The sequence below is a fragment of the Danio aesculapii genome, chromosome 3 (assembly GCF_903798145.1).
Source record: "Danio aesculapii chromosome 3, fDanAes4.1, whole genome shotgun sequence".
NCBI lineage: Eukaryota > Metazoa > Chordata > Actinopteri > Cypriniformes > Danionidae > Danio > Danio aesculapii.
Genome location: NC_079437.1, coordinates 34546831 through 34565211, shown reverse-complemented (window position 1 = coordinate 34565211; position 18381 = coordinate 34546831).

Genomic DNA, 18381 nt, shown 5'->3' with positions numbered 1-18381 from the left:
CCGCACAGCGCCCCTGGCTCAACCAATGTGCTACTTAAGGCCTTCATATGCAAAGATATGGGCAAGAAGCGATGCATGAAAAATCGGACCCTGGAGAACAGGAAGGTCCTTAAAGAGCCACAGACAATTCTGATGATTTCCTCCATGGAGACCTTTATATGGCCAATTCTGAAGAGTTTTATAGATCACTGGTTTCACTGGGTTGAAGGCAGTACAATTAAAAATTGCACGATTTGCATTGACCTAATTTTCAATACAGTTGGGAACCTCCCTCCCAAAATGCTTCTTGTTCGGTTTCTTTTTTCTTTGAGAAAATACTGAATCTACAATGTGAAATGAGCAGTGATAATTGCACGTCTTTTTAGTGACTCACTAAACATACAGTTTAACCACTGCATTCCGTTTCTTTTCTTTTCTTTTTTTTTTTGAGAAACCACTCTAATGCCATTTTTTCCGTGATTTTAAAACAAATAAGAAGTTAAGAAAGGGAAATAAGAGGAATCACAGTCATTGGATTTAATGACTGCTGCAGCTGGGGCATCAAAAACCAGAAGATTAAAGGGGTGCTTCTAAAAATGGGAAACTTTTGCCTAAATGTTGCCAGAAAGGCAATATTAAATAGCCACGCTTTGGTCACCTGAAATGGATTGAAGATGGATTTCTGGTTCTGGGATTGTGGAAAAGTTTTTTTTTTTTACTGTTAACAATACTGTTATTGTCTGCATGCCTGCAAAACATGTTGTGGATGTGGATCTACAGTATATAAATGTGGATGACAAATTTATAGATGCATATTCATTGACAACTAAAACAACACTTGTGGACTACATGGCCATATGTTCACACATAATTACCCTTCAATTAGCCTGGCATGACCATAACACAACCTTTTACGCAATTTGTTATGGAAATGTGGGGTGAAGTAATTGTTTTTCAAACCTTGATATTTGTATGCAATTTTGTTCAAAACCCCCAATAATATTATATTGCTGTCATGCAAAAAAAGCTTTGTTTTCATGCAAACTTACTCTAATTCACCACTGGTCCTCTTAAGATTTTCCTTTGGCTTTTAAAATGGGACTTTTCATTTGTGGAAGTCAGTCCTCTATTTTTCGACTGCAACTCATTCAAAATGCAGCTGCGCACAAATACGAGCAAAACACTCTGGTTTTATCTTCTCTTCATTGGCTGCCCGTGCATTTCTGGATCCATTTTAAGTTACTTTTATTTGTTTTTAAGAGTCTGAATGTTTTTTTTCTTTACCTCTCTGAGCTTCTCTGTCCCTACACACCTTCTCGTTTGCTCAGGTCAGCTGACCAGCTCTTCCTGGGTGTACCCAGGACCAGTCGAAAGCTCAGAGGGGATCAGGCTTTTGCTATAGCCACACTTAAATTGTGGAATAGTCTGCCGTTGTATGTTAAACAAGCCTCTTCCATTACTGTTTTTAAATCTCTTCTTAAAACCCACTTGTTCAATTTGGCTTTTAGCGCAGCATGTTGACATTTTATGTTTATTCATTCATTCATATTCTTTTCCGCTTATTCGCTTTATTAATCAGGGGTTACCACAGCGAAATGAACCGCATATCCGCATATCCAGCATATGTTTTACGCAGCAGATGCCCCTCCAGCTGTAACCCATAACTGGGAAACATCCATACACACTCATTCACACACATACACTACGGACAATTTAGCCTACCCAGTCCACCTGTATACCGCATGTCTTTGAACTTGTGGGGAAAACCGGAGCACCTGGATGAAATCCACGCAAACATGAGGAGAACATGCAAACTCCACACAGAAACGCCAACTGACCCAGCCGAGACTTGAACCAGCGATCTTCTTGCTGTGAGGTGAACGTGCTACCCACTGCACCACCGTGCAGCCCATTTTCTGTTTATTTTCTGTTTATTTATTTGTATTTTTAAGTTTGAGCTACGCTTTGTTTTACTCTCTATTGTCAGCACTTTGGTCAATGGTGTTGTTTTAGAGTGCATTATAAATAACATTTAAATTGAAAATTAAATACGATCTGTAACAAAAATCATAATGCTCAATAATGCTCAAAAACATTATTTTAACAAATATCTAAATATAGACAAACCCAACATTTAGATAGAACATTTAGATTCCAACATTACCCACTCGCCATATTCACTAGCCACAATTTTGTTGTTGGTCAAATATATTTTATACGCATAAAATGTAACTTTGGCAAGCTAAAATGACTTGATTTAGATTTTGTGTTATTTCCACATATGCCTCCTCATTCATTTAACTTTTTGTGTAATGTATGACCTTGCTCAACAAGCATGAGCAAATGGGTTTTGGTCATTACTGTCATCTCTCATGCTGGCCCCTCATTGGGCAGTCCTTATTGTTGAACTCTGCTTTTTAAGAAAACTAGCCAAAGTGACTAGTGGGAGTGACTGTCTAACCCACCACAGCTGAAATCTACTAGCATTTGGTTGGTTAGCAGGTGTTAATGTCAAGCCCTGAACCCAATGGTTACATTTGACCCAAATTTGGACTAAAAAAAAATCAAAGCGTCATTATTGAAAACACAAAAAAATATATAATTATTTCAAAATACGCATTTTCGGCTTGGGTTTATGCCTAGTTTTGGAACTAATCATCCAAGTATCATCAATTACTTTCACCACAGTGTTTGCTTAACTCAGAATTTGAAAAACCCACTGAATCATTTGGGAGAGCCAGTAGTGAATTAGCATTTAAGGGTTAGATGATATGGCTGCAGCATGAGTTTTCAGTTGGGTTGTGATTCCAATTAAAATTATTCAACCATTTTAACAGTTGATAACCTCACCATCACATCGCAATATCAAATCATCACCATAACATAAAATCACCCTAACATCAACACATCCTTATCAATATAATTAATAGCAGATTAGATTATAAGCATTGCAAACATTTATACATGAACAATCACATTGAATCAAACTTAAACTGTGGAAGTCCATTTTCCTAGAAACTATCAAATCTATATTATCTGCAATATTCCAAAAAGAAAATACAAATATCTGTGTGTTTTTTTGTTGAGGAAAGAATTCAGAGTGATGCTGAATTCAGTGTTAGCCTACAAAATACGTCATCACCGCATCACTCTATTAGCCTTCAAGGTTGGCCTACTCCAACAAATTAATGTCATGACTAAACAGCTTTATTGCTCACAAATTTGACTTGCCATTTTTATTTATTTATTTAGTGACCAAAATTTGCAAGGTTGTGTTTAAGTGCACTAGGTCAGGGCACAATTTTTTGCACATTATTCCAAGTTGTGAAATAAATGAGCAAAAGAAAAACGCATGTGTCACACCTAATTTGACACATCACCTCCTTCACTGTGTGAAGATCAGATCAAAGTCTGCCTCCCACTACAGCTCACAGTGGTATATGCTTCCTCCCTTCATTTAGCATGACATATCCATCTTCACTACCCCTAAATATACTGCCTGGAAATGACAATCCTGTTTAACTTCATTCTTGATGTTCACTTAGGCTTCTCACGTTACATATGGTTTTAAGATGTGCTTTTGTCAATCCAATCACAAAGTGGATGACGCAAAATATAAGTCTATAAAAACAGTTTGAGGATGTCCATTTTTGACCACTTCAGATTATCACATCATTTAGCCCATTTCCACTGCGTGGTACGGTACGGTATGGTACAGTTCGGTACACTTTTATGGCCGTTTCCACTGTCAAAAGTTATCAAAAAGCGAACAGTACCGTACCACTTTTGGCTACCCTTCGAAAGGGTACGTAGCACAACAAAAGGGTACCAAAAGGCAGAGCAAGATGCACAACTGAACGATATTGGTTTACAGAGATAACACAAGCTCATGCACAAGCCAGGAGAATGAAACCAAAGGAAGCGCCATTTTTAAATACACAGTTGGAAAAAAAACTAAGGAGCAAATGATTCTTTCAGCAACCATAAACATGAACAAACTGCAATGCTTTTTTTTTAAAGATTTAATTTTGGCCTTTACTTAGGGGATAGGACAGTTTTACAGACAGGAAGCTAAGTGGGAGAGAGAGAGGGGGTAGCGACAGGAAATGTCCACGAGCCGGGACTCAAACTCGGGATGCCCTGAAGTGCTACTGCACCATATATCAGCACGCTAACCACTAGGCTATTGCACTGATTAAACTGCAATGTTTTACCATTATCATCATCTTCTGGACTATTATGAACTCGGAATGACAGAATTTCTAACAAGAGGTTACATGTGCTGGTGAAGATTAAAGATACAAATGAGAGGTTTGCACTGACTGTGGGCCAGGGAAGTGCGGTCATGGGAAGCAGGTGAGGGCAGTCGCTCCCCTGTCATCCTGCCATCATGAGATGTATAATATAAAATAATTAATAAATGATCAAATAAATTTTTATCCACTAATCTGTGCTATAAATGCAATTTCTGTATGATTCAAATGATTTCAATAATTTTTATGATAAAAATCGCTGTATTTTGCGTACTTTCTGTTCAATTATCGCTTAGATTCAGATCATAAATAAGATGGAAATAATTATTGATTTCATGTGCGGCCCGGTTACTGATCTATGGACCGGTACCAGTCTGCAGCCTGGTGGTTGAGGACCACAACCCTCCAGCTCGTGCCTAAAGATGGAGCAGCACAGAATCATTGTTCGCTGATAAGCTAGAGTATGTAAAAATCAGTTTTAAAATCAAATTCAGTTGAATCGGTTGATAATGACATCGAGATCATCATTCTGCGATATTGACAGCTGTTTGTGTAGCTTCTCAATGAACTACAGGTTTGTGTAGTAAACGCAGTGCAAGTAATTACCACATTCAATAACATGACTTTACTCCAAGATCATAACTTCATTCAAGTGTTGATGATTCCATAGTCGTGTGTTTATTAGTCAAGCTGAATCAATGAAAGCGGTTAAATCTTCTGTTTATCATATTTTATTAACTTTTTATGTTAACGGACAAATTTCATATTCATAAATGTAAATTTTCAGGTAAAAATCCCAGTTTTATTGCATTTTAAAATTAAGTGAAGCATTAAATTCAGTCCATATTACCCTCAAAACAATTAAAAGGCTATGCGATCTGTACAATCATTTTTATTATTTAACGTATACCTGTGATATTGTTTATATCTCCCCCTATTCACCTTATTCTCTGTGTACGAGTGGGTGCAGCCATTTGAATCATTTTGTCTCGAAACTTCCGGCCTCATTCACTTCCATTCATTTTTAAACGTTAAAAACAGCTCGTTTTGCTGCTTGGTGTTGCAAACTGATATTTTCTTATTATATTATTCTACTTTGTCTGTACTGTAATGCAAACACTTGTTTGTAGAGTAAGTAGTTTGACCGTTTTTTGCCATTTATTATTCCTAGTAATTTCTCCCATAAGCAACTGAATTGGAAGTTCTAAAACAATCGCAAATCCCACGCACTTCCGCATTGAAGAATAAGGTCAATAGCCTTTGAAATTTGAAATACATTTGTTGCCCTTGACTTGCATCGTAATTTTTGACGTTCAATAGTAAAAAAAAAAATCTTTAAAAATCGTTAACTTTCCCCGGGGAAAAAAAAATTCATGATTTGTGGGTTTCCATGAGAGCGCCCCCTGGTTTTTGGAGTAGATTTATTACAGGTTTCCCTGATAAGATGAGCATAACATTCGTAGCTTTACTCAATCATGCTAGCGATACCAATTCAAATATCTGTCCAGCCCTAGTTAAGTATATTCAGAGTAATATGTGAATCACAGTCTTTATTTTTTAACAATAAAAGTCTCAGTTTATCCAGAAGCATGCAGCTCTACTGAATACCAATAATTATTCCATTAATATGAAATGGAAACTGTATTGCTTCTCAGCTGCCCACTTGTGATCAGATTACTAACAGCACGTTAAAAGTGGAAACTTTGTCCCATCATAGCATTTAAACACACAAGTGTGTTTCTTGCTTATTTCACCAAGGTGATAAACAAGTCGGAAGCACCTTTATCCCCCCACTCCATTATTCCTGCTTTCCTCCGACAGAGCCAGCGTAAGCTTTGAGGATGAAGTTATTCCATGAATAATGCTTTATAATTCAAAAGCTGAGCTACAAATCTCTGGAAGGATAATGACAGATGGTACAAATCGAAGGAGTGTCATCTAAATCGTTGCTGTGATGCAAGAGTCTTTCAACTGACACAGCTTTGCACTGAGACCTACAAATTGCTCATATCATAGTCAAACCAATAATACAATTCCGCAATCAATGTAAATGACATTCCAGTAAAAAACCAAACAAAACAAGGCAATAGGTTTTACAGCTGTCCAAATAAATGGAACATAACCCGTCCTAGAAGAACACTGCAATAACAAGACATCAAGCGTTTTGAGATGAATCCACTTATTCAGCATGTGCCATTTGCTGTGAAGTGATTACGATAACCCCTCTGTTCACATCCCTCTTTAACCTCTCATTCACAGTGGTTCCCTACAGAGGCACTGGGCTTGATTGATCTGGCACTGTATGAATGGCCGTGAATGAGCTCCAGATTGTCTTTAAATGGGGATGTGGGGTTTTATGTTAGAGGAACCAGAGCCATGAAGGTCAGTTCACATAGCTGTGTCATTCGCTGATGGAGCTGGAATGGAGTGAGATCGCTCAGCTTTAAGGGTGACAAGAATTCTGTTCTTTCAGCAATAAAGCTAATGGCTGAAATAAAGTTTTTTAAGAAAAAACTGGCAGCAGGGAAATGCAGCGTATTATGGGCAGATGTGTATTTCTCCACTTTGACTTTTGGCAAGATTGTTGTAGCACATTTTACAATAATACATATTTTTTCCATATGTATTTATTTATAGTTTCTTTATAATTACTTGTGAAAAGTAAGATTTTCTAGTGTCTAGTTCAATGAGATTTTCTACAGTTCTATGAGAAAAATGATTCAGTGTAACTAATACAGAGATTACCTTTTCCCCAGTGTTGTTTTCACGTAGTATTATTTATTTTCTGGGTACTTTGTATGTTTTATTTGTATTATTGGTAACTCCCAATAAGGGTTTTGATATAAATATGAATTAAATATATCAATTAATTATAATATATCATTAGTAAACTATTGAGTTGCATTTTAATTATTCATTTTACTGATTAAAATATACACAAACACAGCTACAAAACTAAATGAAGAGACCACAAGTAAAACTACATGATGGTAAACACTACAATCTATACGACTCACGACTCTTTTAATTAATGCCAGTAACATAGCATCTTCCTTGTTCATTAAAATAGATTTAAAATAAGTTATATTTAGTATAGGCCTATAAGATATATAGAAAACTCAAACAAGTTGAAGCATATACACGTTACAAATTAGGTTCCACTAATTCAATGTAATTTATGATTAAACAATTTCATTCGAAGTGGTTATAAGTTAAAACGTCTTAAATTATTCTGTTAACCTGTTATTTGACACTCACTTTTGGGGATTTACTCCTACCTAAATTTAAATAGTAACAGTTTTTGACCCCAGTGAGCTACAAACAAAAATTAGGTATCGTTGGAAAGAAGACACTTTGAGCTTTACTATGGGAAGTTAATGCTCGAAAATATAAAAAGTTATACATTTTGTATTGTGTTTAATATTTGTTTTTTCATTAGCAAACACAGGAAAATATTAATGTAATGACCCAGAACAAAATATGCCATCAAAGCCAAATGTCTCATGAGTTTAAATTTCAAATTTGATGAAGATAATAGTTCACCCAAGAATCAGAAGAACTAGTTCACCCAAAAACATAATTTAGTTACATTTTAGTTTGGGGTCAGTTTTTAAAGGGCACCTATGGTGAAATCTACTTTTCGAGCTGTTTGGAAATATGTGTAGATATAGTGTATAGACCGTCATATTGGGGTGATATAAACACACCCAGTCCTTTTTTTTTCAATTTAACTACATAAAAACAGTCGACCAATTGGAGTGGTTTTCAGACCAACCGCAACTTGTCGTAGGAGTGCGGACCTCCCGCCTACCGAATTGATTGACAGCTGCGTATTAACATGTCTTAGTAGTAACCCTATAATCATATCAACAAGACAGGACGTGCGCAAAGCAACTGGGAATAAAAGGTCTGTTCAGTTTTCTAGGATCATCAATCATCATCAAATGTGATCAAAAGCGAGTTTTACAAGTTGAAAATGTTTACTTCAGCTTTACTTCATCAGCACAGCCACGTGTCAGCACATCACGCTTTGTGCATAACAGATATCCATACAGCAGTGGAGATTAACCTGTATCCTGACAGATTTGCATGCAAAAAGAGTGCAAAGCTAAACGAGCGCGCTGTCTGTGTGTGCGTGTCCGCGCTGTGTGTGTGTGCGTGTGTGTGTATCTGTGTGTGTGCGTGAACTTTGTGTGTGACTCATCATTGCAACTCCAAAACAAATGCATCAAATACTCATTGGTTCTGCTTCCATCATGTCTGTCTGTGGTCTGAAGTAGCTGAGGGAGAAGATTAAGGCACGCTGACAGGCACGTGGAAATGGTGGGCATGAAGGACTAGCCTTAAAGGCGCAGTATACAAAAACCACTACCTGATAGTCAGAGCTATAAATTAGTAAACTTATGAAAGGTATAATAAATAATCTGATGGGTGTTTTGAGCTGAAACTTTACAGACACATTCTGGAGACACAAAAGACTTATATTAAATCTGGAAAAAGGGGTAACCTAGGTGCCCTTTAATGTTAACTAACCTATTTGCTTAGCATGCAAACAGTACTAGGACACTGTCTGTTTGCTAGTAAAAAAACACCCTTTAATGTCTCATTTTACATAGATCCCTTATACCGCAGTCACACTAGAGTTTGAGCATGTGAAATTCTGTCATACGATACTGCAAAAAGGGGTGGGATTAAACAAGTTGATGAGATATCTAAAAAAATTAAGTGATTGGTCCATATTTTAAACTTCGGTACAAAGAGGTCATGTTTGGATCTTCTATTGGTCTCACATAATCGCGTGATGTGATTTCGCAGGTCAGAGTTCAACAGGCTTGAACTTTTGAATGCAATGAAATGCGAAACTTGCCACACAAGCTTTCCTTTTCGGTCTGTTGCATTGGCACGCATATGAATTGAAGTCCAAGGGGCGAAAAGTGCAGTGTGACTGTGGCTTTAGTCCTACCTCATACCTAAACAACTACCAGACTAACTATTAATAATCAGCATATTAAAATAAGTTAAATTAAATTTGCATTTATTAGTTACTTAGTTAATATTAATAATTGTTCCCATAAATAAAATTTCAAGAGCTTACACTTAGCTGATGATTGATTATAAAGCGAGTTTGGCATGCAGTGCCCTGAGCTCATAAGTTCCTTGAGCCCAGGGCTCCCTCCTGTTTGCAGGGCGAGAGGGGAGTTTGACCTCCGGTAGGTCTTGAGAACTCCCCCCTTATTTAGAGCTGATGACAGATTATAAATTGCTATATAGAGATATATTTGCTGGTTTAGAGCTCGACTATAATGCTAGTTTAGATTGATCAATTTACTTATGACACATGCTTTTGGACTGTGGGAGGAAACCGGAGAACCATGTGAAAACCCCACACAAGCACAGGAAAAAAACATGTAGTCTCCGCAAAGAAACAACAACTGGCCTGTTAAAGATTTGAACCAGTAACAGTTTTGTTGGCAACAGTGCTAGCCACTGGGCCAGCGTGCTGCTAAATAAAGGGAAAGGTGGAGGAGTAGGGTTGAGGGAGGATTCTTCTAACACAAGTAAGAAACTCTGGTTATTTATATTGAGTTAGGAATCATCTGATTGGTAAACCATGCATTAGTTAATGCAGGACCACCCGTGATCAATCATAAGCACGTGCTCCTCTTGAAATTGGTTTAGAAAAAAAACTTCACATAATCAATTTTTTTTTTTCTGTGTGGTTTCAGAATTACATTAAGTCCATGTTTATTTTGCCAGACCACCTTGTTATTCTTAGGTAACCAATTAATCTGTTAGTCATTTATCCAGTCATTAATTAATCTACTAAAAAATATTTTTTGTAAACTACAGTGAAATTGGTAATCTTCTGACCATTTTCTTCCACTTTTGGAGTGTCGTTTCTTCCCAGTTGGCGTCATCTTAAAAATATATTCCAAGCCACACCACTATATCCATTATTTTTTTACAAGAAAATGGTGTGCTAAAAGAAACCCCACCCCTACTCACTAGTCCATTTCACTTGAAAGTTCACCAACATACTGAGATAAGTCTCAGCAACTTCCAGTTCACACTAACTTTAATTGTTCTTTTTCATTGTACATCTGAGGCTAACAGTACAAGTTATTATATAAAGCCAATCTCTATGTAAAATGCCAACCAACAATGAAAATCTACTGTGACTGTGTTCCTCACAGCGGTGACACTGTGTTGTGCTTTTAATGTTCCTGTCTCCCTTGTTCTAGAGTATATGCAATCATAATTCTGTCTTCGTCTGAGGAATAGCAGCTCTCTTTGCAGATATTTGTCACATTCCCCATTATATCAGCATTTCATTATCGTTCATTAAAATTCTCCTTTCAACCCTTTCTTATGGGATTGTGAACTAAACGCATTTTAATTTGCTATGTCAGACACAAATGCCTTTGAATGTCAAAGACTTCGGCTTCCGCATGCATACTAACTCGCATCTAATAGTAATCACAGTCAGCCAACACAACGGTGAGTCCCAGTGCTGGACCGCCACAGTGGACAAAACCCCCAATCTGGACGGCAAGGACAACAAGAGTTTCCTTGCTGTCAGAACAGGTGGCAACAACACCTGCTTCCAAACTTTTTAGTAATTTGTCACATTTAGCGCCTGCGTAGAAATAAGTTCTGATGACACAAAGGCAGGTTGTACAAAAATAAAGAATGAACAAGAGCCAAGCCCAAACAGCAGTCCGTGTTGTATAGGCAAACGTAGAAGAAGAAAAGATAGAGTGCGACGACTTCTCCATTAGACCTTGCCTATGATCTTGGGCATTGTTCCACAGCGTCTAATGCCATTAGACAGGAAAAGAAAACCTTACAAACAGTTAAGCTGACAGAATCTGAATGAAAGTGAATGAATAAAAGATAAATATCCGCATGAACGGATAGACACAGAGGGCAAAGCCGGCAGTCCCTCTCATCATAAAGTCTGTGTTGGAGAGGCAGCCCTCGCTGACTGTCTTATCTTATTGAGAGTCTCATTAGCATAGAAATTACTTCAGGCAGAGGCAAAGAAGCAGGACCCAGCACAGGTAACTCTCAACTCTCTCTTTCCATTAGTATGGAGAGAAACAGAAGATGTGAGGAGAGGAAAAGTTGAGTAAAAAGACAAAAATGAAGACTGGCTGTGGGCAACGAGAAGGAGCCGAGTGAAGGGAACAAGGAACAGAAAAGCGAAATACAATGTCATTTGGATAACCAAGCGATTCCTACTCTTTTGATGTTTTTTTCTTTCTTTCTTTTCAGGGCTGCATAAAAACACCAGCATGCGACTAGTTCTATGCGAGTAGTTCTAAGGGAGAAGTTCTACAGAAAGACAAAAGGCAGCTGCAATTCTTCAGCACAAATGTGAAATCAGCACACAATTTTAAACCGTTCCAAAAAATGGGAAAACGATGTCACTTATGTGTAAAACAATACATACAAAAAATGGAAGAATACTCCTGCTTGACTAGGCTGAACACATACAGCAGTGCTACTAGCTTAACTACATTTCTCAGTAGCGTGGCGATAGCGTCGCTACTTTTTAAATCAAATAGCTTTTCAGTAGCGAAGCTATTTTTTTAGTCAAGTAGCGCAGTAGCGTTCACACAAGCTACATTTACAGATCGCAAATCAATAAGTGACGGCACTGACATTCACGGTGCTGTCACCATGCTGTCATCAACGCTTCCCATTCACTTTGAATGGGTGACATCGTCAAACGATGCCGAACTGCATTGTGGATCCCACAGCGCTACTTCAGTGGCGTTGCTCGCTGCAGAAGTTGGAAACTTCATAACTTTTTAAGCACCAACGGAGGTGTCAGCCAATCAGATCGATTTATGCAAATACACCAGCTCAGACTAATTTCATTGGCTGACGCTACTATGACGATCGCGTCAACCTCAACTTCAGACCTGCCCTCTGTCAAGCATTGCCGCTGAAGCCCCGTGTGAATCGGGTGTAAGGCCAGTGTCTAGCCGATGGAACTAAATAGAGTGGGGGAACTATGACGTCACCTTGTAGGCTAATCGGCTGCTAGCATAAAACTGGTTCCCTTAAGAAAATCCTCATAGGATTTTCCCATAGGCTTTTCGAAGATTGCAAATAATAAGCTCTGTGTTCAAACACTGTTCATTACGCTTACACGTTTTGTCCAGCCGGATAATCCTCAGACGAAAATACAACTTTTAGCACTTTTGGATCTTAAATGCAAACACAAGAACTGAAAAACTAACATTAGGCTACAAACGAACTACAGTGCTTTCGGGGCGCTCGTCTGTGACGTCAGCACCACCCTGCTACGGACAACTTTTCTATCTTATTTTTTAGAAATGATGTCCATGACAGAGTTAATCTCTCTGTTTATTATATTATAATCCACGCTATATATTATAAACAAATAAATACGCAAATACACATAGACCCACGTGCCTTTTGGATCGTTTATACGTGGGAAATACATCTGTTTTGCTTTACGGTTGTTGTAAAAGTTTTAAAACGTTATGTATAAATGTGCCTACATAGTATTATCATAAGACACATTTAAATAAGTGTATCGCTCGCGTGCACACAGCCAGCTTACCTTAACAGACGACAGAAATGAGCTGCGAGGAGCAAGTCTATCAAATGCCTGCAAGTTCCATCATGGGCACAGAACATTCAATATTTTTTTATGTCACGAAGTACAGCGAAAAGTAGTTCATACAGTCACATATGCTATACATTTTAAGGAGGAATGTAAATACTGCAGTTATGACAGAGTTAAATGTGTTCAGCTGAAGAAAAAAACGACGAAAAATCCCATGATCAGTTAAAATGCCAGTTAATATGTATGTATTTTTACATATTTATTCACGTTTGCATTACTGAGAGCAGGAAAGAGACGGGCTGCACTGGTAAGCTGTATCCCCATATCTTTAATTAAAATAAATGATCAACAAATTAATCTGTTTTGACAGTCTTTACAAGTGAAGGCATTATCTACACACAATATGAATTCCCAATTAGAAAAATACTACAAACTATAATATACTATTTATGAAAATACTTAGATAACAGAGAAATCCAAATGCCCAACACAAGAGAGCCGTATGACGTATGTCTCCGACACCGCCTGTAGTCCCATTTAGCAACTTGATAGCAACAGTCTTTTTAAAGAAGTATAACTGATTTAAAAACTCAAGAGTGTGATGTAACTGATGTGTTTTATGTCGTAGAATAAAATGTGAAAATATATTGAAGTTGTGTTTGCCACGAACCTTATTTAAGCGATTTAACTGAAATCCCATTGAAAAAACCCATTGACTTTGGGACGAGGGAACCGGAACTGCTAAAATGCTAACTCGCTAATGGGTTTTTACATACAAATTGACGTCATAGTTCCTCCATTCTATTGATATGATGGCGAGAATGACGATTTCTTCTTCCTGTTTTTCGGTGGTAGACAACAAACTTTTTGGTGCATTACCGCCACCTCTCACTCTGGTCGGTGACGTCGTCAATCATTCATATATATAGTTTACTGTAGTAAAAGCTAAAGTATACTACGGTAATTACTATTATTTCATGATTGTTATTATACTACATTATGTAAGCTAATGTAATTCATTAATGATTAATGAAGAGTTGTAAATATTTATACAATATAATGCTTATTCCTAAATGTTTCCCTTTACTATATATTACTATAGTATTTCAAATGTGTGGTTTCATTGGATTTTTTGTTTTTGCTGTTATATACTATAACTTATTTCTGTTTGGTACAGCGTCTTATTTTCAGTAAATAATCGAACTGAACAATTATTCCTCATATGTTTCATTTACCGTTTTTGATCACTAAGATATGATTGACTTGGATTTAAGTTGCTTCTATTTAAAAATGAAAATTGCTACATTTCTTGCTACATTACACAGCTTGCTACATTTCCCAGCAGGGTAGATTTTAGTGTAGTTAAGCTACATTTTAAGTAGAGTAGCTAATAACTTAGCTCACTACATCTTTCAAGTAGCTTGCCCAACACTGACATACAGTAATATGCATGCACACGATGATGCTGTTTTGATGTAATCTTTATTACATAGGAATGTTACTTGTGCTGTTTTCAAAAACATATGTTAAAGAAACATTTTTAAAATGAAAAAAGCATATTTTGCATATTTCAAGGACACTCATTTCATTGAACATCCTCGAAAACAGGCCTGATCAATTGTGTGATCTTCAACAACTTATTTCAAGAAATAAGCATTCAAACCAAATGTTTTTTAAAAATTGGATACAGTAGGTATTTTTCTAATCGAAAAAATGTATATGCATTTTGTAAACTCTTTTATTTAAATGTAAATTCAAAACTGTGCTACTGTGCAGTAAAGGTTTCTCTCAACCTTCACCATTCTATGGATCATTTTAATGCTTTTGTATTGATGGAATGCAACTGACTTTTGGTTCTGTTTGCAAACTGCATTTTTTTCAATTCATCCAATTAAATGAATAATATTACACTTGGCATCCCAAATATCTGAAGCTGATGCTCAATATTTTTATGGATCTATACTCCAATTTTTAGTGTGTCTCAAGTGTTTGTTATTCATTTTTCATCATTGTTTGTTTACATGTCCTGTACTGTTGAAACCTTGTGGACAAATTTATTAGGTAATAAAGTCCTACTGTCACTGGTATTATTCATATAGAGTCATTGTAGGGTCTACCATTATGTATTTTTACTTGTGGTCTCTTCATTTTGTTTTGTAGCCGTGTTTGTGTATATTATAATCAGTTAAATGAATAATTAAAATGCAAATCAATAATTTACTAATGATTTTAATTCATATTTATATCTATATCTATATCATGCTAAACTCTTATTGGGAGTTACCAACATTACAAATAAAATATGTTTACAAAGTACCCAGAAAATAAATAATATACAACCGTCCAAGTGCTTATTAACGCAAATTTCTAATCAACCAATCACATGGCAGCAACTCAATGCATTTAGGCATGTAGACATGGTCAAGACGATCTGCTGTATATCAAACTGAGCATCAGAATGGGGAAGAAAATTATTTAAGTGACTTTGAACATGGCATGGTTGTTGGTGCCAGACAGGCTGGTCTGAGTATTCAGAAACTGCTGATCTACTGGGATTTTCATGAACAATCATCTCTAGGGTTTACAGAGAATGTTCTGAAAAAAAGAAAATATCCAGTGAGTGGCAGTTCTGTGGGCACAAATGCCTTGTTGATGCCAGAGGCCAGAAGGAGAATGCCCAGACTGGTTCCATTTGAGAAAGGCAACAGTAACTCAAATAACCACTCGTTACAACCGAGGAATGCAGACAAAATTGGACAATGGAAGATTGGAAAAATGTTGCCTGGTCTGAGGAGTCTCAATTTCTGCTGCGACATTTGGATGGTAGGGTCAGAATTTGGCATCAACAATAAGAAAGCATGGATCCATCCTGCCTTATATCAACGGTTTAGGCTGGTGGTGATGGTATAATGGTGTGGGGGATATTTTCTTGGCACACTTTGAGCCCATTAGTACCAATTGACCATCGTCAACGCCACAGCCTACCTGAGTATTGTTGCTGGCCTTGTTCATCCTTTTATGACCCACAGCATACCTATCTTCTGATGGCTACGTCCAGAAGGATAACGAGCCATGTCATAACGCGCAAATCATTTCAGACTGGTTTCTTGAACATGACAATGAGTTCACCGTACTCAAACAGCCTCCACAGTCCCCAGATCTCAACCCAATCGAGCACCTTTGGGATGTGGTGTACCGGGAGATTTGCATCATAGATGTGCAGCCAACAAATCTGCAGCAGCTACGTGATGCTATCATGTCAATATGGACCAAAATCTCTGAGGAAAATTTCCAGTACCTTGTTGAATCCATGCCATGAAGGATTAAGGCAGTTCTGAAGGCAAAAGAGGGTCCAACCCAATACTAATTAAGGTGTGCTTAATAAAGTGGCTGCACAGTTGATCATAAACAGCCTTTCAAACTATTTAATTTAATAGCGTGTTCAAACACACCTACTGACACATGAGTACTAAAATAATTTATTCTTATCTACCTTTGTTCAGCCTTTTCTCTCCACAAGTTATGACTGAAAAAATGTCTTTGTACTGGATTAAATTTAAGATTAGGTGTTTTTTAATCCTCTCACAGACACACTTGTCAAAACAGTCATCTATTGCCATTTTCAACATTGCTTCTCCGTTGTTTCTTTTCTGACTTTGACACAATGAGACAGAACAGTGTTCTCAACAGTGTATAAGCATATGAGTGGGAAAACTATTGGAAAAATCAGCCTGTAGTTAAGTACTTGAGTGCTGTGCTGGTGACAAAATTCATCGGCTGCACACTGTACACACATCCTAGCATGTGTTTAGTTAGTACACTTTGGGCTTAAGCCTAATGTTTTTTGGAAACGCCAAACTCAGCAGGTAAGCCCATAGCCAGTGGGACAAAACAATAGGTAAAACAAAGCTTGGTTAAATGCACAAGCTTCACAAAAATAGGCACTTTGAAAATCTCCACCAAGAACAGAAGTGCCCATGCCAATCAGAGCCCCAAAATGGACTCTGTAATGAACATAAACAAACCAGTTTAAAAAAGTGCTATTAGCCTTAATATTTTCTGTAACATGATAATTAATAAGGAAAGACAAAAACTGCTTTGTATTTATCTTGGTAATTATTTTTAGAACCCTGGGGGAAGGTGCCTGTGTCAGAATCCTTCATTAATTCCGCGCTGTGGCTTGTAAAGTAGTTTTAGTCACTGCAGAGTGAACATGATAAATAAAGCCACAGGTAGCAGTGAGGTAAAGCCCTGCGGATGAGCCCGCGCTCGCTGAAAGCGCCGGAATGCAGCCTCTGCTCACCCACACAATCAAAGACCTTCAGAAATGTTTCAGTCTGCGAGCCAACATGTCGAGCAGCAAGAACAAGCGGGACCGGAGAGAAATTTGGTCACACCATGTAAACACTTTTATGTAAATGTTAAACGGAGCTTCAATTCGGAAAGACTGTAACCTTCATTAGGGTCAAACATCTACAAAACAAAGCTAGGTTCGCATTTACACCAAGAAATGCTGCAGTGTTCCCACAGGCAGGTTTGGGTGGGCCCAGCTGAGGCACTGAGATCGCTGCAGCCATAGAGATCAACCGTGGAGTCTGTCATCATTTGTGAAGTGCATTGACCCTGGACTAAACACACATGCTCCAGTATTGCTCAAATTCATCCTTGTCAACTGCAATGGATGATGTTTCTGAACAGCCTCTGGTGCAGCAGAGCAGCACAGGCCAGGCCACTGGAGGACTGCACCACTGCTCATTATAACTGAGAAAGTGTGTGTGTGTGTGGGGGGGGGGGGGGGGGGGGGGGGCATTGTGTTAAGAAAGACAATACAAAAGACCAACATGAAGTACTGTACTTATTGAATCTAGCATACATAACACAGTCTAGTGTATACTATTTCAAATTTACACAGGTCCCAACCACTATAGATATAATATACTAACTCTTACTCTCAGGTCTGTTTTATATCGAAATTGACATTTAGCCACACCATGTTGGTGTTTCGTAACATCTCATTTTTATGAGGTGGGTCGTGGGCCCAATGCTCAACCCCCAACCTGGAGGATCAGGACATACACACATACACTACGGACACTTTAGCCTACCAAATTCACCTAGTGCATGTCTTTGGACACCCAGAGGAAACCCACGTGAACATGAGGAGAACATACAAACTCCACACAGAAATGCCAACTGACAAAACTGGTGCTCGAACCAGCGACCTTCTGCGCCAACCCATTGCGCCACCGTGCCACCCTCAACTACAATATGCAGTTAAAAAAATTTAGATCTAAAAAACATCTAGACCACATCTCTTAACCCCCTAAATGCATTTTTGAAGATGTAATTTGCTTGGTGGAGAAAATTATTACATTTAAAACATCACTTACTGCCAATACAATTTTTATTTTGTTTTATTTGCACTTCATTAGGTCACACTTTATTTTGATGGTCCGTTTGTTAAATATAAGTTACATTGCATCTACATGTCAACTTATTCTCATTAGGTTATAAGTAGACTGTTAGGTTGGGGTTAGGGTTAGTGTA